The 17,162-nt window shown below is 38.4% G+C and overlaps 1 long non-coding RNA gene across 1 annotated transcript; it reads right to left on the reverse strand.

Annotated features, from left to right (window-relative positions):
* Positions 1 to 5,505: 5,505 nt before the first annotated feature.
* On the reverse strand, positions 5,506 to 16,853 carry LOC129864216 (uncharacterized). The gene is made up of 4 exons (XR_008761144.1): positions 16,110 to 16,853; positions 14,795 to 15,712; positions 7,115 to 7,196; positions 5,506 to 6,976 (listed from the first exon to the last, which is right to left on the reverse strand). It is a non-coding gene; the product is annotated as an uncharacterized LOC129864216 (long non-coding RNA).
* Positions 16,854 to 17,162: the final 309 nt, after the last annotated feature.

The following is a 17,162-nucleotide window of genomic DNA, read 5'->3' on the forward strand; positions in this document are numbered from 1 at the left end:
AGTGAGTGAAAACAAGAAGTAAGTGTTGAATCATTATAAAAGCAGTCAGAACACAAGTAGCTGATGCAGAACTGTCCTTCCTGTTTAGACATTAACATCCACGACAACCAGACCAACACGCCAGAAAAGGGCTGTTACTGTATTTGAACAGATATTGTGAAAAAGACAAGTCTGGGCATATATTTATTTTATTTAAAAAATGTGTCAATTTCCAATGTGGTCTTTTGCACTACATACAGAACCATGTAAACAATGTGTTGACAATACTATTTATAACGTTAACATTTTAATGAGCTACCTTGCCCTTCTGAGTTCTGTATATACAGGTCAAAGTTCCATGATGTCATTCAATTAGAACCCATTCCATTTAAAACCTATAACCATCACTCCTCATCATCTGCATCAAAGTGGTACTGAAGGTTCAGTGTTCTAGACTAGAGCTCTCCCTACTGGCATCTCAACATTACTGCAGTGTTATAGACTAGAGATCCCACTACTGGCATCTCAACATTACTGCAGTGTTCTAGATAGAGCTCTACCTACTGGCATCTCAACATTACTGCAGTGTTCTAGACTAGAGATCCCCCTACTGGCATCTCAACATTACTGCAGTGTTCTAGATAGAGCTCCACCTACTGGCATTTCAACATTACTGCAGCCTCCAGTCCTGATGTCCTCATTCATTTGGGAAGTAATAGGAATAAAATGAATGATGTTCCCATCATTCCAGCCATTATAATGAGCCCGTCCTCCTGTATACCAGCCTCCTCTGTTGTACAGTACTGGTAGTAGCTGAATCAAGGAGAGGCATTATTGAACATCACCATAGCCTGCTGTTCTGACTGTGTGGTCTATTGTAGTCTGCTGTCCATAAATAATGCCATCTAGTTATCAAAAGCAATGTACAGTCTTTGTGCATATATTTTACCTATGGGTGGTCTCGGGAACCAAACCCATAACACTGCAGGTGCCATGTTCTACTAACTGAGCTACAGAGGACAATATTCTGTATAGTCTAATGTTTCTCACTGTGTCTCATGTTAATACTACTCCTAAACACAACCCACCATCACTGTGTCTCATGTTAATACTACTCCTAAACACAACCCACATCACTGTGTCTCATGTTAATACTACTCCTAAACACAACCCACCATCACTGTGTGTCATGTTAATACTACTCCTAAAGACAACCCACCATCACTGTCTCATGTTAATACTACTCCTAAACACAACCCACCATCACTGTGTCTCATGTTAATACTACTCCTAAACACAACCCACCATCACTGTGTCTCATGTTAATACTACTCCTAAACACAACCCACCATCACTGTCTCATGTTAATACTACTCCTAAACACAACCCACCATCACTGTGTCTCATGTTAATACTACTCCTAAACACAACCCACCATCACTGTGTCTCATGTTAATACTACTCCTAAACACAACCCACCATCACTGTGTCTCATGTTAATACTACTCCTAAACACAACCCACCATCACTGTGTCTCATGTTAATACTACTCCTAAACACAACCTACCATCACTGTCTCATGTTAATACTACTCCTAAACACAACCCACCATCACTGTGTCTCTTGTTAAAACTACTCCTAAACCTCTTATGAAACATCAACTCAATCACTCTTACTGTCACTCTTACTTTAGGTCATTTTCAAAAAAGTTCCCACTATAATGTATTCTTCTCTGACCGACACGTGTTTGTGAGAGTCTTACCTTATTAGGCTCACATTTACTAGGCAAAAATGTTACTGTAAAAGCAACATGTACAGTATATATCTCACTATCAAATGTTCAAAAAAAGTATCCACTATAATCTACCCCTGTCAGAACCCTCACAATAACATGCAAAAGTCTGATACATGAAACCACACAGTATATCTCCCAATCAGATTCATATGCAAAAATACATCTACAGAGTAACCTGTACATAACAGCAAAACAAAACAACATAATTTCCAATAGCATCGCCATGCCCATAACAGAGGGATATGGTTCATGGCTATAGACAAATAATAAAATATACATATTTTAAGATATTGTCAAGCATACTTACAGAGTGAAGGGGAGAGAGGTCTTGTAATGAACTGTCTGTCAGTCTGAGGAAACAGACACTGACTGTGAGGTATGAGGTCTGTGGTTGACACAACTTTGAAGTAGTGAAAGACCATAGAGTTGGAATAAAGGCACACTAGCTACAAAGGCTGTTTAGGCATGGGCATAACATTGTATGCATCTTTTCAGTTTGTTTATCGACTGTCATTAAAATCATGGAGGTTGAAGAAGAAGAAATGTACTACTTTAAAATAGAGAGAGCCCTCAATTGTGCTGCCGATATTGTCACAGAACCCATCATGAAAAGATGCAAAGCTGTGCCCTCTATCCAACTCTATGTCAGGGACCAAGATGCTGATTCAGAGATGGATTCCTTCCTCATTCACACAGGCTGTGTTCAAGAGCATCAAAACTGTGACTTGTGACGGGTAAATTCTGACTGACTGACTGATCTACAAATCACCTTGCATGATAAATAACTACCTCAGATTATTTGTAGATCAGTCAGTCTTGACTCACCTTTAAAGTCGTCTGCAATTTCGAACGCGGCCACATTTACATGCTTGACAGCCATTATGTCATACAATATTATAATAACTGTGGAATACGTTTAAAATCTTTTTTTTTTTAAAGAATGACAGGCTAAACTGTAATATTTAAAATAAAAATGTTTTTGTATGAATTGTCTTAAACTTTAAGCTTATTTACAACATGATGCATAAATTACACTGAATCATACTTTATCTAAAGTAGGTAAATTCATAATTTTACGTAAAAAAGTGTGATTATGGTATTAAACCTGTTGGGGATGGGGGCGCTGTTTAGACTACTTATGCTAATTTGGCTAATTTTTTAAACGGCTTCCCACAAAATCCTTGATCGTACAATATGCATATTATTATTATCATTGGATAGAAAACAGTCTATAGTTTCTATAGGAGTTGAAATTTTGTCTCTAAGTGGAACAGAGCCCATTCTACAGCAATTTCCCTGACATGGAGTCAGATTTGAGAAATGTTGGCCACTCTTCTGAAGTCATTTAAAAGGGCACTGTCGTTGCTATGACTATACGGACACTTCTTACGTCTTCCCCTGGATGCCTTTACGTGATGACGATTCCAACGGGGTCGATTGCGCGTTCACAGGCCCTACAAATGAAAAAACCCTGAAGCTAGTCATTCTTTGGGAGCTGCGTCATGAGCCTAGAGGACACCGGCGCGCACCTGTTCCAAGCGTTAGTTTAGCCTGTTATATTTCTCCGGTCATCTTTTCACTCGTTTTAGGAGTTAAAAACATCATAAGGTAGTTAATTTAAGGCGTTTTATAGCAATTTATATCCGTTTAGTGCGATTTTGGGACATTTATTTTTGCAACGATGTGAAAAGTTGGGCACGCTTTTCAGTTCATCCCGAACGCAGTTGACATTTCCACATGGCAAGAGGACAGCTTTCCACCAAAAGACGATTTCTCCCAAGAAAGGATCCTTTGCCCAAGATACTGATGGAAGAACAGCTCAAGGTAGGACATTTTTATTATGATAAATCGTGTTTCTGTCGAAACATTTTAGTGGCTTAGGACGCCATGTTTTTTGACGTAGCTTCGCTTGGCGCAAACTGTATTGAAAAGTAAGGATAAATTAAAAAATGTAATAACGCAATTGTATTAAGAATTAAATTGTCTATCAATCCCTGTCCACCCTATATTTTTTAGTCACGTTTATGAGTATTTATGTATAAGAGTAGATCACTGTCTAAGTGGCGCAAGGACATTTTCTGACCAGCTGAGCTACATTTCACATTGTCTAACCATGATTTTGGTGGCTAAATATAAACATTTTCGATCAAACTCTATATGGATTGTGTAATATGATGTTACAGGAGTGTCATCTGAAGAATTCTGAGAAGGTTAGTGAAAAAATTAATATATTTTTGGCGATGTTGACGTTATCGCCCACTTTGGCTAGAATCAATGCTGGGCTGCTATGTGCTATGTGCTATGCTAATATAACGATTTATTGTGTTTTCGCTGTAAGACACTTAGAAAATCTGAAATATTGTCTGTATTCACAGGATCTGTGTCTTTCGATTCGTGTATGCTGTGTATTTTTACGAAATGTTTGATGATTAGTAGTTAGGTAAACACGTTGCTCATTGTAATTATTCTAGTCCATTTGTGATGGTGGGTGCAATTGTAAACTATGCCATCTACCTGAAATATGCACTTTTTTCTAACAAAACCTATCCCATACCATAAATATGTTATCAGACTGTCATCTAATGAGTTTTTTTGTTGGTTAGGGGCTATAAATATCTTAGTTTAGCCGAATTGGTGATGGCTACTGGTGTTGGTGGACAAATAAAAGATGGTGGATTATGCTAATGTGTTTTTAGGTAATAGATGTACATCTTTACATATTGTGTCTTCCCTGTAAAACATTTTAAAAATCGGAAATGTTGACTGGATTCACAAGATCTGTGTCTTTCATTAGCTGTATTGGACTTTAATGTGTGAAAGTTAAATATTTAAAAAAAATATTTTTTTTGAATTTCGCGGCACTGGTTTTTCAGTGGGGGGGGGGGGGGTGTGCCGCTAGCGCCACGCTGATCCTAGACAGGTTAATATTCCTTCTCATTAATGCCATTGTTCAATAATGTCTAACAGCAATACAAAGTACATCATTTCAACACATCAAGATGAACTTGTTTTGGTTTTCCTCAGTCCAGGTTCTGTTGTGGTTCTCTTCAGTCCAGGTTCTGTTTTGGTTCTCTTCAGTCCAGGTTCTGTGGTGGTTCTCTTCAGTCCAGGTTCTGTTGTGGTTCTCTTCAGTCCAGGTTCTGTTGTGGTTCTCTTCAGTCCAGGTTCTGTGGTGGTTCTCTTCAGTCCAGGTTCTGTTTTGGTTCTCTTCAGTCCAGGTTCTGTTGTGGTTCTCTTCAGTCCAGGTTCTGTTTTGGTTCTCTTCAGTCCAGGTTCTGTTGTGGTTCTCTTCAGTCCAGGTTCTGTTTTGGTTCTCTTCAGTCCAGGTTCTGTGGTGGTTCTCTTCAGTCCAGGTTCTGTTTTGGTTCTCTTCAGTCCAGGTTCTGTTTTGGTTCTCTTCAGGCCAGGTTCTGTTTTGGTTCTCTTCAGGCCAGTGTCGTGTCTTTGACTATGCCAGATTAATTGCTATGACATGCTATTCTATAAAATAATTTCTCCGTAATTAATATTACCTGATTGAACTAATCATGTAAATATTAATTAACTAGAGGGACACCACAAAATAATATTTATAGAGCTGTTATCTTCCGAATAAACTCTTAAAGATTTAGTAAGATTTTACATCCATAACAGTCATATTAATCGTCATTTTATTCAGTCTCATCTGAAAGTTGTAAGTCCTTGATTATCTGCAAGAATCCTGGCTAACAAGTTGAATCAGCAATAGAAAATTGGGTTTAATTATTTATTTACTAAATACCTAACTAATCACAGAGAATCACACATATACAATTAAATCATAACTTGATCACAAATTACATCACACAGAAAAACGTCCCTAGCGGGCGGAATAGATATGACAGCTTGTTACACAAAGGGAAGGGGCTGAGTCCTAGTGAAAGAGCGGGAGACTTGAACATAGGCGAGCTGTGCTATCGTAAATACAGTATCTTATGCATTCTAAATTACCGCCCATTCGAAAAGGAAAATGCAATGAATATTTACTCTGAGCTGCGCTTCAGTAGGTTGGTGGTAGATGGACCGTGTCGCCAACCCGAGTCCTCTGTCCTTTGAAGAATGTCTCTGGTGCCTTACTGGATACGTTGGAGGAGCGTTGTGTGTAGTAGATGGAAGACCGTATCGTCCGTCCTAACCTGCGTTTAGCTGTTGCTAACTCAACGGCTAGGAGATATCACTTCTGTAGTGAATACGAGTTCAAAGTTCATACCATTCACAATCAAAGTCCATGCTGATGTTGGCTATTATTTATCTATTAGTTATTATCTGAACCATTCTGACACCGGACCGTCATCCTGGTGTGCCCGGAACAGGAAGTTATATTCTTGTCAATGGTTTTTATAGTGGAGGGAGAGGGGTGTGTCTGAAAAGTTTATAACCCATGCCTCTTCACAGGGGCGGGCCACTGTGAGCAGAGGAACACTTATGAAAGTCCAGATCTCTCATTTGGAAGCTAAAATTACATTTCACCTCTTCACAAATAATGTCATATTCAAACATTTGAATTAAACAACAATTCCATGTGAATCCGATACCTCTGACGTTTAGACTTTCCACAGTAGAGTTTATGTCATTCTATCATTGATGAGAATGTGTCAGAGGGCAACCGAACTGACATAATATACCTTAATTACCACCGCATATGTTCAGTTGGTCGGATTACCAGAATATAGTTCATTTCCCCCAACTTCTGATGTTACCCAGAATCTCTATGTTAACCCATGGGTTTCCTTATGTCACATCAGTTATAGTAGGGAGAGAGAAAAAGGAGGAAAGAGGTATTTATGACTGTCATAAACCTACCCACAGGCCAATGTCATGACATCAGGTTCTGTGGTGGTTTTCTTCAGTCAAGGTTCTGTGGTGGTTTTCTTCAGTCAAGGTTCTGTGATGGTTTTCTTCAGTTGTTCTGTGGTGGTTTTCTTCAGTCAAGGTTCTGTGGTAGTTTTCTTCAGTCAAGGTTCTGTGGTGGTTTTCTTCAGTCAAGGTTCTGTTGTGGTTCTCTTCAGTCCAGGTTACGTGGATGGTTTTCTTCAATCAAGGTTCTGTGGTGTTTTTCTTCAATCAAGGTTACGTGGATGGTTATCTTCAGTCCAATTTCTGTTGTGGTTTTTTTCAGTCAAGGATCTCTTCAGTTCTCACAATTGAATGGTTCAGCGTCTCTCTGAGAGTCTGTATCACACTCTGAAATAAAAGGAAACAAATTAGCACAATGAGACACAATGATACACAGTTTCTCAAAACACAGTTAAATACTATATAAAACACTAACACACTCACAAACCAAAAAACACGTACATGATTTGATTATAGGAGACTTACTGTCAGAGTTTCATACTCTGGTGACCTGGTCCTCATGTTCAGAGCTTGTGCACATGTCACTGTTAGGGTCAGTGTGGACACTCTGCGGAGAGAGATTGAGAGATTGTGAGAGTGAGAGTGTGAGAGAGAGAGAAACACTCTCAATACCATGTAAAATACAAACACACAAATTAAGCGTCAGCTGGAGTGGTGGAATCGCGTTCTCTGGAGGGGTGAATCATGCTTCACCAGACCTAATCGCTCAATATCAGTCACCAACCTCACTAATGCTGTTGTGACTGAATGGAAGCAAGTCCCTGCAGAAATGTTCCAGCATCTAGTGGAAATCCTTCCTAAAAGATTGGAGGCTGTTATAGCAGCAAAGTGGGGACCAACTATATATTAATGCCCATGATTTTGGAATGAAATGTTCTGTGAGCAGGTGTCCACATACTTTTGGTCATGTTGTGAATATACACTGAGTGTACGAAACATTAAGGACACCTTCCTAATAATGAGTTGCACCCCCCACTTTTGCCCTCAGAACAGCCTCAAATTGTCAGGGCATGGACTTACAAGGTGCAGAAAGCATTCCACAGGGATGCTGGCCCATGTTGACTCCAATGCTTCCCACAGTTGTCAAGTTGGCTAGATGTCCTTTGGGTGGTGGACCATTCTTGATACACAGAGCGCTTGATGGGTAGCTACTTTTAAGAATCTCAAATATAAAATATATTTTGAATTGTTTAACACTTTTTTGTTACTACATGATTCCATATATGTTAGTCTTGACTATTATTCTACAATGTAAAACTAGTACAAATAAAGAAAAACCCTGGAATGAGTCAGTGTGCCCAATCTTTTGACTGGTACTGTATATAGGGTGTAATGTGAATATTTTTGTTGTATGATACAGGGTACATTTGAAAAAGAGACCTAGTTCTCGTTCTATATGACATCACATTCTCACTAAACAATGATGTATTTTATTATCACTAAACAATGATGTATTTTATTCTCACTAAACAATGATGTATTTTATTCTCACTAAACAATGATGTATTTTATTCTCACTAAACAATGATGTATTTTATTCTCACTAAACAATGATGTATTTTATTCTCACTAAACAATGATGTATTTTATTCTCACTAAACAATGATGTATTTTATTCTCACTAAACAATGATGTATTTTATTATCACTAAACAATGATGTATTTTATTCTATAACTACTAGTTGGACAAAATGGAGGACTGTTATTCTTTGAAGAACAAAAGCCTTTAAATCAAGCAATAATCTCACTGCCTGGTCTGAACTTGTTAACTGTGAGATGTATTATTATCAATCATCGACATTCCAGAATGTTCCATCTCTGTGTTCTGGAATGGAATGCCATCGCTGACTGAATTACCCTCCACACTCCAAACATCCATGTTACGTCATATTGTGTCTGTGTGTTTTAAAAATGACAATGAATAATATTTAATGTAACTGGTTGTTTGTCTAGGTGCCGGACATTTTTTTTTAAACCTTTATTTAACTAGGCAAGTCAGTTAAGAACAATTCTTATTTTCAACGAAGGCCTAGGAACAGTGGGTTAACTGCCTTGTCAGGGGTAGGACATCAGATTTTTATCTTGTCAGCTCAGGGATTCGATCTCTCAACCTCTCAGTTACTAGTCCAACACTCTAACCACTAGGCTACCTGCCGCCTTTTGCTCCTTCTGAAAGTGTCTGTGTATATTTTGTACATTCATGATGATGGTGATGAAGGTGGATTAACCACTATTGCTATACAAACCAATGTACATTTCTTATTTGTAGTTACTGTATGTACCGTACAGTATAAGAGGTGTGATTGTGAAAGCTTTCCATTTTGTCTCCATTGAAGATAATGTTATAACAAAGAAAAAACACTGACGATAAAGTTTATTCTTTAAAAAAGTCACAAAACATTTGATGAAAGCAATAAGAAACCTTGCATCAAGCAGAACTCTTTCCTGGACATAAAAACAAAAAAATATACCAAACTTCTACTATGTGTATCATCTAATAGTACCATATGAAGAAATACAATATAATATAAACAGATAACTTTCTGGTAAAAACATATATAGCTATATAAAATATAACTGGACCTTGAGGTTGCCTACTTCAGAAATATAAAATTTTGGGAAAAATATATCGTAATCAGAAATGTTTACAATTTTACAAAAAAGTTTTTTAAATTTTAAGGTCCAACTTATTCATCATAGTTTAAAAGGCAAAACTGACCCTAGATCAGAACTCCTACTCTGAGTGTGAATAGAGTTGTCCTGTGTGACTCAGTTGGTACAGCATGATGCATGGGTTCTATTCCTGCTTGTCACGCCCTGACCATAGAGAGCCCTTGGTTCTCTATGATGTTGTAGGTCAGGGCATGACTAGGGGGTGTTCTAGTCTTTTCATTTCTATGTTGGTGCTCTTAGTATGGTTCCAAATTAGAGGCAGCTGATGTTCATTGTCTCTAATTGGGGATCATACTTAATTTTGAGGACAGAGGGCGCTGTTTTCACTTTGGGGGAAAATCGTGCCCAATTTAAACGGCCTTATTTAAACGGACAATATGCATATTATTATTACTATTGGATAGAAAACACTCTCTAGTTTCTAAAACCGTTTGAATTATATCTGTGAGTAAAACAGAACTCCTTTTGCAGCAAACTTCCTGACAGGAAGTGGAAAATCTGAAATCGATGCACTCTTCTAGTGGCTGGCTATTAAAGTCCTTGATATTTATTAGTTTAGATGCACTTCATACGTCTTCCACTAGATGTCGACAAGCAGTGAGAGAAGAAATTGAGTGTGTAACTTGATCTGGCGTCGCATTATAGCTCTTGGCATGACGTGTCACCAGTTTCCTGTTTTCTGGAGAGTGCGAGCAGGGACCTGGATTTGCCTTCTGATAAGCTGCCGTTATGGACGACTAATATCTCCGGCTTTGATTTTATTTGATACATGTGACAATATCATCGTAAAGTATGTTTTTTCAATATAGTTTAATCAGATTATTGAAAAAAAATTCGTGAGTTTTGCCGTGTTCCGTTCTCTTCCGTTTGTTGACATGGAGAGATTCGCGCCACTTGGCAAGTGTGTTTGCTAAATCGAGAGGGAAAAAGGCCGTTCTAAATCCAAACAACGATTGTTCCCGACAAAGGACCCCTTGTACAACATTCTGATGAAAGATCGTCAAAAGTAGGACCCATTTTATGATGCTATTTCATATATCTGTCGAACATGTTGTGCTAGTCGTTTGCGCCCAGCTTTTGGGTACTCTTCCGCTATACCTAAGCTGGATATCGTAATGAAGTTAGTTTTAGAATTCTAACACGGCGATTGCATTAATAACTAGTGTATCTATCATTTCCTATACAACATGTATTTTTTTGTTATGTTAATGAATAGTTATTTGGTCAGAATATGTGTCAGAAAAAGTGTCAGAAAAATATCTGGACGTTGTGGGAAAAAGAAGCTACGTTAGCACAATGTATAACCACTGATTTCAGCTCTAAATATGCACATTTCTGAACAAAACATAAGTGTATGTATAACCTGATGTTATAGGACTGTCATCTGATGAAGAATATCAAGGTTAGTCAAAAATTATATATCTTTTGCTGGTTTGTTACGATCGCTAACTTTTGCTGCTGGGAAATGGCTTGTGTTTCTGGCTATTGTGGTAAGCTAAAATAACGCTATGTTGTGTTTTCGCTGTAAAACACTTAAGAAATCGGAAATATTTGCTGGATTCACAAGATGCTTGTCTTTCATTTGCTGTACACTATGTATTTTTCAGAAATGATTTATGATGAGTATTTAGGTATTTGACGTTGGTGTCTGTAATTATTCTGGCTGCTTTCGGTGCAATTTCTGATTGTAGCTGCAATGTAAACTATGATTTATACTTGAAATATGCACATTTTTCGAACAAAACATAGATTTATTGAATAACATGTTAAAAGACTGTCATCTGATGAAGTTGTTTGTTGGTTAGTTAGGTTGGCTTTGTGCATGCTACCTGTGCTGTGAAAAATGTCTGTCCTTTTTTGTATTTGGTGGTGAGCTAACATAAATATCGGACAATCGGACATGTTGGCTGGATTCACAAGATGTGTACCTTTCATTTGCTGTATTGGACATGTTAATGTGTGAAAGTTAAATATTTCTAAAAAATATATTTTGAATTTCGCGCTCTGCCTTTTCAGTGGAATGTGGGAGGAGTTCCGCTGGCGGAACGCCAGAGCCAGACAGGTTAACTTCTTGAGAATACAGGGGGTGCTGTTTTCGCATTAGCATAATTTCCTCTACAGATTAAACTGCCTCTTATTCAATTATTGCTGTTACTATATGCATATAATTAATACCATTGGATAGAAAACAAGCTATAGTTTCTAAAACCGTTTCAATTTTGTCTCTGAGTGAAACATAAGTCATTTGACAGCACTTTCCCTGAGCAAGAAGAAGATTACAAGATGTGTATGCTCGCTTCAACGCTCTGCCTATATATGGTCACGCCACCTATGACCCGAAACACACTTCATTCGTCTTCCTCTGGGTGTCAAGAAGACGTCAGAAGAGAAATTTTTTGTTTATCTTGTACTGACGTGAAATAAGACCTATTTCTTTAGCGTGACCGACAACTTCCGGTTCTCTGAAACGCGCGTTTTAGAGGTGCAATTGTCTTTTGTTATGCTGCCGTTACGGATGAAAACTATCTCCGTCTCGAAGTTTGTTTGATACATGTGACCATATCATCTTAATGTATGTTTTTTCAATATAGTTTAATCAGATTATTTGAATTTTTTCGGGAGTTTTGCCGTGTTCCGTTCTGTGAGTTTTTTAACTTTGGACAGAACCGTGCTAGTCGACCAGTACCTATGCTAAATGAAGAGGGAAAGTTGCCATTGTGAATGGATTGAACGACTCATCAGGACTAAGGACACCTTTATCAACATTCTGATGAAAGATCAGCAATAGTAAGACCCAATTTACGATGTTATTTCATATATCTGTCGTGCATGTGAACTGGTCGGGCGCGCCCAGCTGGTTCTGGCTGGCGTGGCTATGCTAATTTAGCGCTACATTTTGTTTTCGCTATAAAACATTTAATAAATCTGAAATATTGTTTGGATTCACCAGATGTTGGGCTTTCAATATCTGTACGCTGTGTATTTTTTCTGAAATGTTTTAAGACAAGTAATTAGTTATATGACGTTGGTCTCTGTAATTGTTCTGGCTGCATCAGCACTATATCAGATTGCAGCTGCAATGTAGAACTGTGATTTATACCTGAAAAATGCACATTTAAAAAAAAAAAACTATGCTATACCATAAATATGTTATCAGACTGTCATCTTATGAATTTGTTTCTTGGTTAGTGGCTATATATATTTTCATTTAGTCGAATTAGTGATAGCTACTGACGCAGGAAAAAACTGTTGGAGTAAAAAAATGGTGTCTTTTGCTAACGTGTTTAGCTAATAGATTTACATATTGTGTCCTCCCTGTAAAACATTTTAAAAATCTGAAATGGTGGCTTTATTCACAAGATCTGTGTCTTTCATTGGGTGTCTTGGACTTGTGATTTAATGATATTTAGATGCTACTATTTAATTGTGATAATAGCGATAATAGCGATGCTAATCAGTGTGGGGGGGGGGGGGGGGGTGGGGGGTGCTCCCGAATCCGGGTTAGGTACTCGGTAGAGGTTAAGGGTTCCCTGTTTCCACCTGCTGTGTGGGATATTGTTTTGTGTGAGTGCATTCAGCACCACGTAGTTCATGTATGTTTATTGTTTTTGGTTTAACCTGTCTAGGACTGGGGTGCCGCTAGCGGCACACCCCCCCCACTGAAAAGGCAGAGCCGCGAAATTCAAAAAAAATATTTTTTAAAAATATTTAACTTTCACATATTAAAGTCCAATACAGCTAATGAAAGACACAGATCTTGTGAATCCAGCCAACATGTCCGATTTTTAAAATGTTTTACAGGGAAGACACAATATGTAAAGATGTAAATCTATTAGCTAAAAACACATTAGCATAATCCACCATCTTTTATTTGTCCACCAACACCAGTAGCTATCACCAATTCGGCTAAACTAAGATATTTATAGCCCCTAACCAAGAAAAAAACTCATCAGATGACAGTCTGATAACCTATTTATGGTATGGGATAGGTTTTGTTAGAAAAATGTGCATATTTCAGGTAGATGGCATAGTTTACAATTGCACCCACCGTCACAAATGGACTAGAATAATTACAATGAGCAACGTGTTTACCTAACTACTAATCATCAAACATTTCGTAAAAATACACAGCATACACTAATCGAAAGACACAGATCCTGTGAATACAGACAATATTTCAGATTTTCTAAGTGTCTTACAGCGAAAACACAATAAATCGTTATATTAGCATAGCACATGTGCAAACATTACCCCAGCATTGATTCTAGCCAAAGAGAGCGATAACGTAAACATCGCCAAAATATATTATTTTTTTCACTAACCTTCTCAGAATTCTTCAGATGACACCCCTGTAACATCACATTACAACATACATATACAGTTTGTTCGAAAATGTGCATATTTAGCCACCAAAATCATGGTTAGACAATGGGAAAAGTAGCCCAGCTGGTGAGAAAATGTCCGTGCGCCATATTAGACAGTGATCTACTCGTATACATAAATACTCATAAACGTGACTAAAAAATATAGGGTGGACAGCGATTGATAGACAATTTAATTCTTAATACAATCGCGGAATTACATTTTTTAAATTATCCTTACTTTGCAATACAGTTTGCGCCAAGCGAAGTAACGTCAAAAAAGATGGCGTCCTAAGCCACTAACATTTTTCGACAGAAACACGATTTATCATAATAAAAATTTCCTACTTTGAGCTGTTCTTCCATCAGTATCTTGGGCAAAGGATCCTTTCTTGGGTCTAATCGTCTTTTGGTGGAAAGCTGTCCTCTTGCCATGTGGAAATGCCAACTGCGTTCGGCATGAACTGAAAAGCGTGCCCAGAGATTCACAGCGTCTCAGAAATAAATGTCCCAAAATCGCACTAAACGGATATAAATTGCTATAAAACGCTTTAAATTAACTACCTTATGATGTTTTTAACTCCTATAACGAGTAGAAACATGACCTGAGAAAGACTACTCCCTACACTAATGCTTGGAACAAGTGCGGGTCGGTGGCCGCCGCAAGCATGACGCAGCTGGAAAAGAGTTCCTAGCTACAGGTTTTTTTTATTTATAGTGCCTGTGATTGCGCAATTGACCCCATTCAAATCGTCATCACGTAAAGGCATCCAGGGGAAGACGTAAGCAGTGTCCGTATACTCATAGGAATAACAGTGGCCTTAAAACTGACTCCAGAACAGAGGCCAAAATTTCTGAAATCTGACTCCATGTCAGGGAAATTGCTGTAGAATGACTTCTGTTCCACTTAGAGACAAAATTTCAACTCCTATAGAAACTATAGACTGTTTTCTATCCAATAATAGTAATAATATGCATATTGTACGATCAAGAATTTAGTAGGAAGCCGTTTCAAAAATTACACGATTTCCATAAATAGTGACAACAGCACCCCCTAGGCCTTAACAGGTTTTAAGTTTCACTGAAAATAAATATGTGGAACCCAACTCACGCTGCGCCTTGGACCGTCCATTTTAATGAGCGTGACACTGCTGGGACTACCCATACGAGAAATGTATTTGAACATGACTGTAATGACTGAGTGAATTTGGATAAAAGTGTCTGCTGGATGGAACATATTATTATATACTATTATAAACTGGGTGGTTTGGGTCCTGGATGTTGATTGGCTGAAACAGCATTTCAGAAGTGTTTACTGTATATCAGACAATATACCACAGGTATGACGCAGAAATACTTGATTACAGTTCAATTTATGTTGGTAACCAGTTTATAATAGCAAAAGGTACCTCAGGGGTTTGCAGTATATGGTCAATATACCACGGCATATTCACTCAAGAACAGCCCTTAGCCGTGGTACAGTCCATATACCACAAACCCCTGAAGTTTGTTATTGCTATTATCAACTTAAGCAATAAGGCCTGAGTAGGTGTGGTATATGACCAATATACCATGGCTAAGGGCTGTTCTTATGCACAACGCAACACTGAGTACTTGGATACAGCCCATAGCCGTGGTATATTGGGCACATACCACAAACCCCCGATGTGCCATATTGTTACTAGAAACTGGTGACCAACATAAATAGACCAGTAAATAGTAATTGTATGTCATACTGATATACCACACCTTTCAGCAAATCAGCATTCAGGGCTCGAACCTACTGGTTAATATTGGCCAATATTCCACACCCCCTCAGGCCTTATGTCACTTAGTTTGAAAATACAGGTTCAGATATACAAGGTTTTTGTCAAACGTGTTCTGTTCATGTCTTCTTGTTTCTGGGTTTGCTGTGTTCAGGTCTTCTTGGTTCTGGTTTTGTTGTGTTCAGGTCTTCATGGTTCTGGGTTTGTTGACTGTACTGTAGATCTCAGAGGGATCCACCTCAGATGCTTGTACTGCTGCTGGTCTGAGGAGAGAGAAACAGAAATGAAACAAAGACTGAGTCCCAAATGGAACCCTATACCCTTTATAGTGCACTACGTTTGAACAGGGCCTATAGGGCTCGGTCAAAAGTAGTTCACTCAATAGGGTATAGAGTGCCATTTGGAACTCATCGCTCCCTCATTATAGTCATGTCATGGTAATTGTCTTGAGTTGGGTTGGTAGATTAAGGAAATGACATCACTAGTAGTCACTAGGGGTCAACTGTTTTGCATATTGATGACATCTCCTACAATAAGCAGCAGCATATGAATGACCTTATTGCAGAATATGGTCACTGGGGGGCAGCAGTGAGGCGGTTACATTTCACAGCAGCTTATTGCACATCCTCGTCCTGTTTCTGGTCTTGAGGCATGAATTACCTTTATGCAGAATATGCATTACTGATGACATCATCATTGTCTACTCCTCCAATGAGCACATGGCCCTAACTACATATGAGGACACCGAATGTCTATTTTGAAAATAATAATAATAGCCTAATACAGAATCTGTACACAGTAAAGAAAATTACGCATCAACATCTAAATATTCCTCGCAGCGTTATTCAAAGCTTATTTTCTTGATCTGACTAATTGATCCTGCCTCTTTGCGAACGATTGGAATCATGAACTGTGATTTGTTCGTTTTGTTTGCCTGCTTCCCCCGGATCTTCCTCCCTGATTTGCTTTTCAGCAGCACATTCACCATTCTCTCAAATGGCTAATTCATCTTCTCGCTGAACAGGCCGAGGGAGACGTAAAACGAAATACCCCAACTAGCAGATAGCTCTGCTGACAGTCTGTTTGCGAGATGCCGAACAAAAGTCATTTTAAAAATCTCTCACAACTCGCCGCGTCTACAGACATCCACCAAACAAAATAAATCACTCTGAGAATGAGTGCACAACTGGTAAGTAGTCGCTCATATACATGTCAGTCAGGTCGGGGGCATAGCTGCCAGCAGACATTTCTATTGCAGTAACATTGAAGTGTTCTGGTTAATATTACTTACACGGTACCCAAACCGGCTGCGCGCGTGCGCCATCGTGCGCTATCATGCATAAATTTATTTTCCACCCCTACATCAAACGCGATCACGACACGCAGGTTAACATCCACGACAACCAGACCAACACGCCAGAAAAGGGCTGTTACTGTATTTGAACAGAAGTTCTGGGCATATATTTATTTTATAAAGAAAATGTGTCAATTTCCAATGTGGTCTTTTACACTACATACAGAACCATGTAAACAATGTGCTCACTATACTATTTATAACATTAAAATTTTAATGACCTACCTTGCCCTTCTGAGTACTGTATATACAGGTCAAAGTTCCATGATGTCATTCAATTAGAACCCATTCCATTTATACACCCATGTCCATCACTCATCATCATCTGCATCAAAGTGGTACTGAAGGTTCCAGTGTTC

The sequence above is a fragment of the Salvelinus fontinalis genome, chromosome 10, assembly GCF_029448725.1.
Source record: "Salvelinus fontinalis isolate EN_2023a chromosome 10, ASM2944872v1, whole genome shotgun sequence".
NCBI classification, from domain to species: Eukaryota; Metazoa; Chordata; class Actinopteri; order Salmoniformes; family Salmonidae; genus Salvelinus; species Salvelinus fontinalis.